The following is a 10,451-nucleotide window of genomic DNA, read 5'->3' as shown; positions in this document are numbered from 1 at the left end:
CTAAAGCTAGATCCTTATATATCACCCTGCACCAGAATCAACTCCAAATGGATCAAAGACCTTGAACTCAAAGCAGACACTCTGAAAACATTACAGGATGGAATAGGAGAAACCCTGGGTCTCCTTGGCTCAGGCCGAAATTTTCTGAATAGAGACCCGGAAACACAACAAATCAAAGAAAGGCTGGACAAATGGGATTGTATAAGGTTGCAGAGCTTCTGCAGGGCAAATGACATAGCTAGCAAGATCAATAGAAAGCCCACGGACTGGGAGAAGATCTTTACTAGCCATACAACGGACAAGGGTCTCATATCTAAAATATACTTGGAACTCAAAAAATTAAACCACCCAACAACAAATCCTCAAAGAAACAACTGCCCAATAAGTAAGTGGGCGAAAGACTTAAAGAGAAGCTTCTCTGAAGAAGAAAGAAGGATGGCCAATAGACACATGAAGAAATGTTCAACATCCCTAGCCATAAAAGAAATGCAAATCAAAACAACATTGAGATATCACCTCACTCCAGTTAGAACAGCAAAAATCAAGAACTCTAACAACAACAGATGCTGGAGGGGATGTGGACAGAAAGGAACCTTACTTCATTGTTGGTGGGAATGTAAACTTGTTCAACCACTTTGGAAAGCAGTATGGAGGTTCCTCAAAAGACTCCACATAGAGCTCCCCAATGACCCAGCAATCCCACTTTTGGGCATTTACCCAAATGATCATCACAAACAAGGCCACACTAAAGCTACCAGCACAACTATGTTTATTGCAGCATTATTTACCATAGCTAAGACATGGAACCAACCCAGATGCCCCTCAGTAGATGAATGGATCAAGAAGATGTGGTATATATACACAATGGAATTCTATGCCTCCATCAGAAAGAATGACATTGCCCCATTTGTTAGGAAATGGAAAGGCTTGGAAAAAATTATATTAAGTGAAGTAAGCCAGGCCCAAAGAAACATAGGTCCCATGGTTTCCCTTATTTGCAATATCTAGTATAGGTATGAGTCAAGCGGAAAAAGTCAGATAATGTGATGTTAGGAAAATGAAACCTCAAATATGTATTTTAATGTTTTTGTTTCTTTCATGCATGTATTTCTAACGCATTTATAAGATTATTTCTTTGTTGCTTTGTATGTCCCTCCCCCACAGTGTAACCCCCGCTTTCACTATATTTGATGTCAGTATAACATGTGGAGGAGATGGGGACAAACAAGTCGTTTAAGGATTCAGGTGGACCTGTTGCAACAATGAGAAGTACAAAATGTCATGTCAAAACCAGCTTTACAATGTCGGTGGGGGGGGGAGGGGGTGGTATGATTGGGTGGGAGGGAGGGGGGAGGCTGGGAAGGGAGGTGAAGGGTAAACAAAGGAGGAGGCTGCAATGCTTGGTAAGAAATGTATGCATTATCCTGCCCATGTAATTGTAACCCCTCTGTACAGTATGTTCTCAAATAAAATAAAATAAAATTTTAAAAAAAAATAAATAAAAATACTTAAAATATTATATAGGTATAAAGAGGTAGTATTGCTATTAAGGAATTTAAGTCTAAGAGGCTTTGAATTGAGTAATAAATTTGTGTATTAAGTGTGTACACAATGGGGGATAATGTCTAATAATTGACTACGGTTTTATCTGAGGATGTGCAGAACAGCAATTAAGTCACATAAAGAAGAACGAAACCGAAAAACAGGGGAAAAGAATAAGAAGGTAAGAAGAAAGATCAGAAGTTCAGTGGAGCTAAACAAAAAACAAAACAAACAAACAACAAAAAAAAAAGAAACAAAAATGCACACACACTTATACCCCTAAAATAGTGTTCTAGCAGGAAAAAAAATTACTAGAAACCAATTTTTTTTCAAAAAAGGTAAAAATTAAAGATTAAAATTTTTAGAAAAAAAATTTTTTAATAAAAGGTACAAAAAAAAAGTTCTTTGATTTTTTTGGAGGGGTGGGAAATATCCTGTATTTCCCTTGTGTCTGTAACCAGCCTCTTGTTGGAGTCTCTGGTCTGCTTGTGTTCCTGTGGCTAGGTTGGTTACTTAATTCAGTTTCTTTGAACAGGTAGAAAGATGCTCTGCTTTCCCCAATGTTTTGTGACCCTCCTCCCAGGTTAGTTCAATGGGAGGGAGATCGATTTTAGTATCACAAAAGCGGTATCATGAAAGCGGGAGATGGCTTTTTCCTCGAGTTTGGAGATGCTGTGATGAGGCTAGGTTCTGGGTAGAGTTGAGGCCTTTCAGCAAACTGTGGCTTTTCCTGGGGGCTGGTTTGTGAGAAACTCACAGAGCACAGCCTGGAGCCATCTCAAGATTTCTGTTTACTGAATTTCAATTGATTGTCGAACCTGCTAAAGGGAGGGGCAGCCTCTGGCTCTGATTACCCGGTGGAGAAAGCAACTCCTTGGGCTGGCGTCTAAGCTGGGTGACTTTTCCCTGGGTGGAGCTGAGTCTGGCAGGTCAGTTTAGGCTCTTGTGACCAGCTAGATGACTCCAGTTTTCTTCCAAGGCCTGAGTTGGAGATAGCATTTCTGCCGAGCTTTGTCTGTATCCAAGCAGGAGATCTCTGGGGGGGAGGGGTTGCCTTCCCTCCTCTACTCCCTGAGAAGGAGTGAGGATGTTAGACTTCTACTCACACCGAGTCTTGGTTCCTGGATCGTCCGTGATCTGCGAACTGCTTGATGAATTGGTCTTCTCCTTGTCGGTTCTTGCTGGTGTTGTGTAGAATCTGCTCACCTGCCGCGTCTGGCTCGTTCGTCCCAGGACTCTCTGTGATTCAGGTATGGCGGCTGTAGTCATCACCATCACCGCTGCCGCTGCCGAAGCAGCTGCTGGCAACTGCTCAGATCTGTCTCTTTGCTTGTATTTTCTCTCTCTGGACTAACTCTCTGTCCTGTGAAGGAACACTTGGTGTGATTCTCTGGCTTAGGACTGTTCACTGGAACTCTAAATCCGCTTTCTATGTGAGAGCTTGTTTAACCTTTAGCTTCTCCTCAGCCATCTTCCCAGAACTCCCATCTTTTTTAAAAAATAATATTTTGTTTGCTCTATTAATTGATCAGAGGAATGGATTTTGTGGCAAGCTAGGTCACTACACATCTGTCTCTCTCTTTGTCTCTCTCTTTCTTGGTTCTCATAGATAATATGATTGCTCTATTATTATCCTAATTTATTTTGCTTGTATATTTTTGGTTGCAGCATTTCACTTTTTGCTCTGCCATTTCCCAAATCATTTATATAGAAGGCGTTATTTCCTATTTTCTCATTCCTAGAATAAGCTGCACATGAAGACATTACTGGTCCTCATTTTCAGTGTGTACATTTGAATACGGAGGAACATCTTTCCTCTGCTCTCCATCAATTCCCTACTCTCCAGTTACAATAATTTCAAATAGTAAAATTGGAAAAAGAGAAAATAAATCATGGTGAATAAATAGATGCAGAAAATTCACCCAATATTTCTGACCAGTTCAACCAATGTGAGCTATAGGGGAAATACATGGACACCTCATTCCCACTGACACTCAAAGTCTCTGGTTAGGCAATTCTTAGGAATATGAAGAACAAGGTAAAAAAGTAAGGAATGATATCAATTGCAAGAAAAAAAGTGGAGAAGGATCCAAGCAAATTTCTTCATTGGGCTGCCAAAAATATTCGGCTTACTACAGTGCGGAGACTTCTTTCCCAAAAGGCCACTCATGTTAATATTAGGGATGACGATGAGTATACCCCTCCTCATCGAGAAGCCTACAGTGGACACTTAGACATTGCCAGTGAGTTGGTGTCTCAAGCGGCACATGCAATAACTTTAGATGACTGCACACCCCTGCACAGTGCATATACATGGAATAATATCAGAGTGGCTTCTTTCTTACTTCATCATGATACAGATACCAATGCCCAAATTAAAAGCCGCTTGACCCCCTTACAACTTGCTGCTGAGAATTGAGATAGCAAAGATATGCTGGATCCCCTTCTTTGAACCATTATATAAAACTAGGCCTGAAGAACAACCTAGAAGTAACTGCATTTGATATTGCCAAAAGGATAAGTATGTATCACTATCTCTATGATGTTGTGGAATGCTGTACAAATTGTTAACCTAAGTCCTAATGGTCGGGTTAAGTTTCTTAAATTTCAAAAATGCAAGTCCATCTTTTGTGTCCCTACAAAATATTTTCACAATCCAAATAAGAGCAATATCTTTTTTTTTTTTTGGTCGGTCATGGGGCTTGAACTCTGGGCCTGGGAGTTGTCCCTGTGCTCTTCAGCTCAAGGTGAGTGCTCTACCAATTGAGCCACAGCTCCACTTCCAGTGTTCTAGTGGTTTATTTGAGATAAGAGTACCACAGACTTTTCTTCCCAGGCTGGATTTGAACCATGATCCTCAGATCTCAGCCTCCTGTGTAGCTAGGATTATAGGCATGAGCCACCAGTGCCCGACAACACCAATAGTTTACTGTAAAAATCCATGGATTCCGCGGAATTCTTCTAAGTGAATTGCCTGCATTGGATGTCAAAATATATTCAATAGTTTTTTGTATACATGTATAATGATTTCTTCAGAGTTTGTGATTTTTTTAATCAGAAATAATTTTAACTTACCTGTTGAAATGAGTAGTACAGAAACTAAAATATTTCTGGTGCTTGTCTGAAAAAGTATATTTTAAAATATTCTATATTCTATGTTTGCATAATGTTCATAATTTATTTTATTTTCTCTTAGATATACTTCATATTCTACATTATTTTATGATATATAGGTTCATTAATATGTCCTTTCCTATTGCATTGCATATAGAATCAGTTTGATTCCTTTTTTTTTCTAGGTCTTAATATTAATTTTCTTTGGGATAAAATGACAATGTTGTCTAATTTGAAAAGTTTTGTAAAGATTATGCTATGTAAATGCCTTTCTGAGGTGAAGATTTAATACACTGATGTCAAACTAAATTTAATTATATGAATTATGTGTATTGTTATACTTATAATTTGGTAATCACCTTTTAAATAACTGTTTTTCATTTCTTGCATCTGAAGAATGAAAAATATGAAATACTTCTCAAATTTTCATATTATCCTTGTGCAAGTGCCATGTTAATCTCTGTATTGTAATTTGAGTATACCTGCTGCTGAAGCATGTAGTATCCTCTAAACTATGTAGTTAATGATGAAACCTTTATACAGGCTTATATCTATGGGTGCCCACTAGTAACAAGGAAACCTTATTTTTCCTAATAATGCTATCGATCTTATTTCCCTAAAATTCTGTGAATAGTGGAAAACATTATATTGATCAATCAATTGCTCACATTTGCAAAATTTTTGTCAATGACTATCAAATCTTTTAATTTGGAATTTGATCGTACTCTCAAATATTTATAGATAGGTCCAAAGGTGATGGCTTTTTCAAATATTTATTTATCCAACTGTGTTAGCTCTGTGGACTTAATGGATTCAAAGTAAGCATTGCTTAAGAGCTACTTCTAAACTTCTTCAGCTGACATTTTCCCAAATGAGGTGTTACTGGCATAAATGTATAAATGAGCCTTTACCCTTCTTCCATGTGGGAACAGACCAACCAGAATATCTTACTCTGACAGCACAGATTGTCTTACTGGAACAAAACTAATCTTGGTTACAAGGGATCATAGAGAGATGAACAGTTCAAACAAAACTGTTCAGACTAGAAGGTATTTTATCAAAATATAATTGTTTATTGTACCTTCCATTTCAAAAGTAGCTGAAGCCAAGAAGGTGAAAAAATGTTGGTATGCATGATTACTTAATGTCCTGGTCTGTCTACCATCCAACCAGGCAGGAACTTACACTACTGTCTTTTAATCACCAAATATTTTCATAGTTGCAGGAGAAGTCCATATGTTTCTCCTCATTATTAGGCATTAAATTGATCATGTTTTAATCACAGTATTTCCTATTGTCTCCATGCTGTAAATCTACAAATGGTAAAGCTTTAGGTCTAACTCTATCAAACACTGAGGTAGAGATAATGGAATAATACTTAAAAACAGATTTGCCATTGATACAGTAACTACAACAGAACAATGCAAAACGTGTGCCTTTTAATTATAGTATATATAGTTATATATTTTTTAATTATATGTGCTGATTTTATATTTCACACAGTGAAACTTACTAGAATTAGTTGATAATTTGACAAATAAATTGATATTTATTTATTCCAATAAATAGATATTTATTTATTCCAATAAATAGAATTGGAATTAAAATCATTAGGTTTAAAATATATATTAGAATATAAAAAGTGTCTATGCAATATCTTTAGTTTAAATTTGTGATACATTCTGTTCTTGGTCTTCTGAATCCACATGGCAAAAAAACAATGTTTTCCTCTAATCTATAATGGATTTTACTCTGCTGCTCTGTTTATTGCTTTAACTCGCTTGTCCCAAAATGATTTTCTCCACATTTCTTAAGCTGATAATACCCAAATTTAGCTAAGATGCCTAAAAAACAATATTCTTCTGCAGTACCCATGGGTCCTAGGATCCTAGGTCCCAGTTACCTGCATCATCAGATAACAGGGCCAAGACTTCTCACCCAAGCCCATGCAACATGTCAACACAAAGTAATTGAAGACCCATCTCAATTTCTCATTTCCTGTATTTCAGGGCCCCAATTCCTTGAGATGCAAGAATTAGCAGTAAGCAATTGTGAAATGCAAGGCAACTTAAAATGAAGGATGAGATAACAAAATTTGAGAGAAAGTACTGTAAGTCAAATATTCAACTTATAGATGACCAGCCCATACTAGTGAACTAGTTCACAAAGTGTCATAAGATTATATTTAATACCCCTCTCCTTTGATTAATGAAAGATTTTATTCCAACATAAGTGGGCCAAAAAATAGTTCCTTGAAGGATAGATCCATAATTGGTCTACCAAAGCCCGGAAAACTTGACTTAGAAGTCAAATGTAATTCAGAAATACATTTGAAGCACTAAGGAGTGCTTCAAAACACTGGGACTTCAGTACAACATGGTTCTGTGGTATAAAAATGTCACTCCCAAACCAATGATAATCTACGTTTAATCTCCTGAAAGTGTATTCCTTTTCAAATAAACTTTGTAAAATCACATTTGCCAAAATAACATTTGACAAGTTGATGATGCTTAGTGACATTACAAGTTTTTCAAGTGTAGGGAGCAAGTTACAATAAAGTAGAATTATTTACACAGCACTAATGCCAAACACGTTCAACCATTCATTAAAGTGTAGAAATAGTACCACCCACAATTTGCGTTTTTCAGTAAGGGCCTTCCAGAAATGTGTTAAATAGATCAGCCTCCTAAATTTCAAACCCAAACGTTAGCTAATAAATTTCATCATTTAATAAGGTACATTTTAAAAAGTCACAAATAGCTGCCTTATCATATGTTATTTTATGTTTTCCCTCTGTCTAACATAGTAAGAAATATAACTTTAAGTCTTGAATATGAGTACTCATCAGAGATATGACAAACATGATATCTGTCTTCTATTTCTATCCTATTCCTCTCTAGGTATAAATTTTAATTTTCTTCATTTTCCAAAACTTATAGGTAGTAGAAAATATTATTCCTTGTAAAATAAAAGAATCTCACCATTGTACAAAGCCATTTATAAAAATTTGTAGTTAGTAATACATTCTAAGCCATTTTTAACTTTCTTTTTGACTAAAGATTAATCTTCCAAATGGATGAGAATAAAATCATGTTTAGGTGCTTCATGTCTGCATTCTTGCAAATTGTTGCTGCAGATGAATCAATTATGGAAATATAAGCTGACATCACTTTAAGAATATGCAGGATTGAAAGTCCATGGATTGTATATAAACCTTTAAAAGTATTAATAGACAGTTTAACAGAATGACTATCTGGAAGTTGAAAGCAGAGAGGAATTATAGTAAAGACATAGAATGAATGAAAAATGAACAAAGGGCAGAGGAATTATAGTAAAGATATAGAATGAATGAAAAATGAACAAGGGGCAAGTACAGCTAGAATACTCAATGGACACATATGATAAAGGAAGTAGTAAATTGAAAATAAATCTTGGAGAAAGGGTTGGTTGAGAATGATGGAAGGAGTGACTCCGATCTAGGAGCATTGGACAATTAGATAGATATATTTAATTGTAAAACAATTGCACAACCTTTTAAAATTCAGTTCAAAAACACAACAAGAAACAAAAAACACTCAAAAATCACAACCAAACAGCAATCTCCAGAGAGTATGAATATGACGTCTCAAAATTTTAATCAGTTAGTGAAGGGCAGTCTTGGGAAAAGCAAACAAAGCTGTTCAAAGAGGGAAGTTTGGGATAGGGGAGAATTTTGAACAGAATTAAATAGATTATCTAAGGTTATAAATCAACTACATCTGCTGCAAATAGTATATTTCTTCTACGAGTTTTCTGTCTGAACTGGATAATCCAGTCCTGAGACACACTTGGTAGTTTGTGAGGATAGAATGGAAGAAACAAGATCAAGAACCCATTACTCCACTGGAGAGAAAACAGTATTCTTTATTTTCTCTAATCTCTCTTCACTACTCTTTCTTCATACTTTTAAGTCAATTGATTTTGAATTATATTTTTCCTTCTTTCTTCTGGCAAAGTAATTCATTAAGTATTATTTGCCATTTTCTTCTTTCATGCTGTTTAATTGGCCAAGTGAGTCCATTAAACTTCCCTCTTGCATTTGGTTGCCATGAAACAACATCTATGTTAATGAGGAGAAATCTAATGTATAACTTTGTCTCCAGAAAACAGTCCAAGAAGCTGTGATCACAAATATTTGGCTATATTTTTTTCTTTTACCTTGAAAGACTTCTTGTGTCTAAAGTGCCCACAAAAATAAGTACTCCATCACTTGTTGGTTCAATCAGAATTGTCTAAACTCAACGATATATTTTGCTAACAAGATGCGTATAGGAAACAAAAAATTATTGCACTTTTATCCTCTCTCTTAAGATTCTCCTTAGATAACACATCAGGAACAGTGAAGTTACTCTATGCAAAATTATTTCAATTGATTATTTTTCTCTTGGTCTTGCATTTCTTCATCAAGATGTATGGAGGAGAATAGAGTTAAATCACCCATACCTTGGAAGACAGTGTCTGTTACAAAAGGACAATACTTCTATGTCCTCCTCTTAGCTCTTGCCGGAGTTCCAATTAATCACAGCTTCTTGGCTTCATGTCTAGTGAACCTGAAGTACTATACGGGCTCCACCGCTACTACATCTTCATTATTTCTCTTTTAAAACTCTTTAATTGCCTCTTTTGGGTTTAGAATTTATTTTCATGTCTTCATTCAATCAGTTCTGCATTGTAATGAGCCAAATGGGCTCTGTAAACTCACTTTAGGGAGTAAAAATACTAACACAATTTATAACAAAAAGTTTTGGCCTCCCTTCACTGCTAAAGACAGTACACTTAGCTAAGTCTTCTAAGAAAACTTTTTAATTAAACTTTTCCATTTGCTCAATTCTTTTCTGAACTTTTTGGCATATGTAAGAACAGAAGTCTTCACTATCTCATATGAATAAGGATATTATTTTTTGTGAGCCACTTAGAAATGTGAAATCATTTGTTTGAAGTATCCAAACAGATTTTTTTCTGTGTTTCACTGCTTCACATCCAAAGACATTGTGGAAAGTGTTAAAAAAAATGTGTAATCCCAACAACTTCTTTCATTGTAAAGGGCACTTTCTCCCTAAATATTTTGACTCAAATTATCTTTTTCAGAGAATTACTGTTTGGTAATTAAAGGTATATTCACAAATTTTGATGCCTTATTTTTTTTTAAGAACTTTGAATTTAAATTCCAATACAACCTTGTTTCAGACAGTGAAATTATAGTTCCTGGGTAAGGACAATTCCAAGAGAACCTGCAGGATTTACAGCAAGGTTTCTCAGGTTTCTTTGTTTAGCGTGAAAAAGAGCCATCTTCATCCACATTGCTCCCTCTCTACTGTTTCCTTGGATTTCTTTGCATGAAAGCCTATTATTCCAGGCAATTTCAAATTTTCTTCATAGGCTAAGTTGTTAAAATTTTGAATAATTAAAATTTACCTGTCATAACTTTAAAATTCTTGAAAATCCTTTATCAGAACCGCGAATTCACTGATCTTAATTCCACCTTTACCATCAAAAAGTTAACATGCTGTTTTCATGATATAGTATCCATGCAGCTATTATTTTCCAGTGGGTTTGTTATGCGTGTATATATCCATATTAGCTGATGCTAAGTAAAATGAATTCCAAGATATGGAACAAGATTTTTTTCATTTGTGGTTGTTGTTTTTGATGAACTATGTGATTTCAGTTTTCTTTGGGATTTTCCCCTATGGTTATCCCTGCCGTATATAATTTTGTATTGTAAATACATTTAACTTAATTAGCGAAGGGAAGGG

At 35.6% G+C, this 10,451-nt stretch overlaps 1 pseudogene; it reads right to left on the bottom strand.

The window, feature by feature from the left end:
* Positions 1 to 5,056: 5,056 nt before the first annotated feature.
* LOC122124866 lies at positions 5,057 to 5,153 on the bottom strand (annotated as a pseudogene).
* Between the last annotated feature and the right edge of the window lie 5,298 nt (positions 5,154 to 10,451).

This window comes from Dipodomys spectabilis, unplaced genomic scaffold, assembly GCF_019054845.1.
Source record: "Dipodomys spectabilis isolate Male_0828 unplaced genomic scaffold, ASM1905484v1 ptg000250l, whole genome shotgun sequence".
NCBI classification, from domain to species: Eukaryota; Metazoa; Chordata; class Mammalia; order Rodentia; family Heteromyidae; genus Dipodomys; species Dipodomys spectabilis.
Note: the sequence above shows the minus strand (reverse complement) of the source record. Positions and strands in the feature narration are given on the sequence as shown.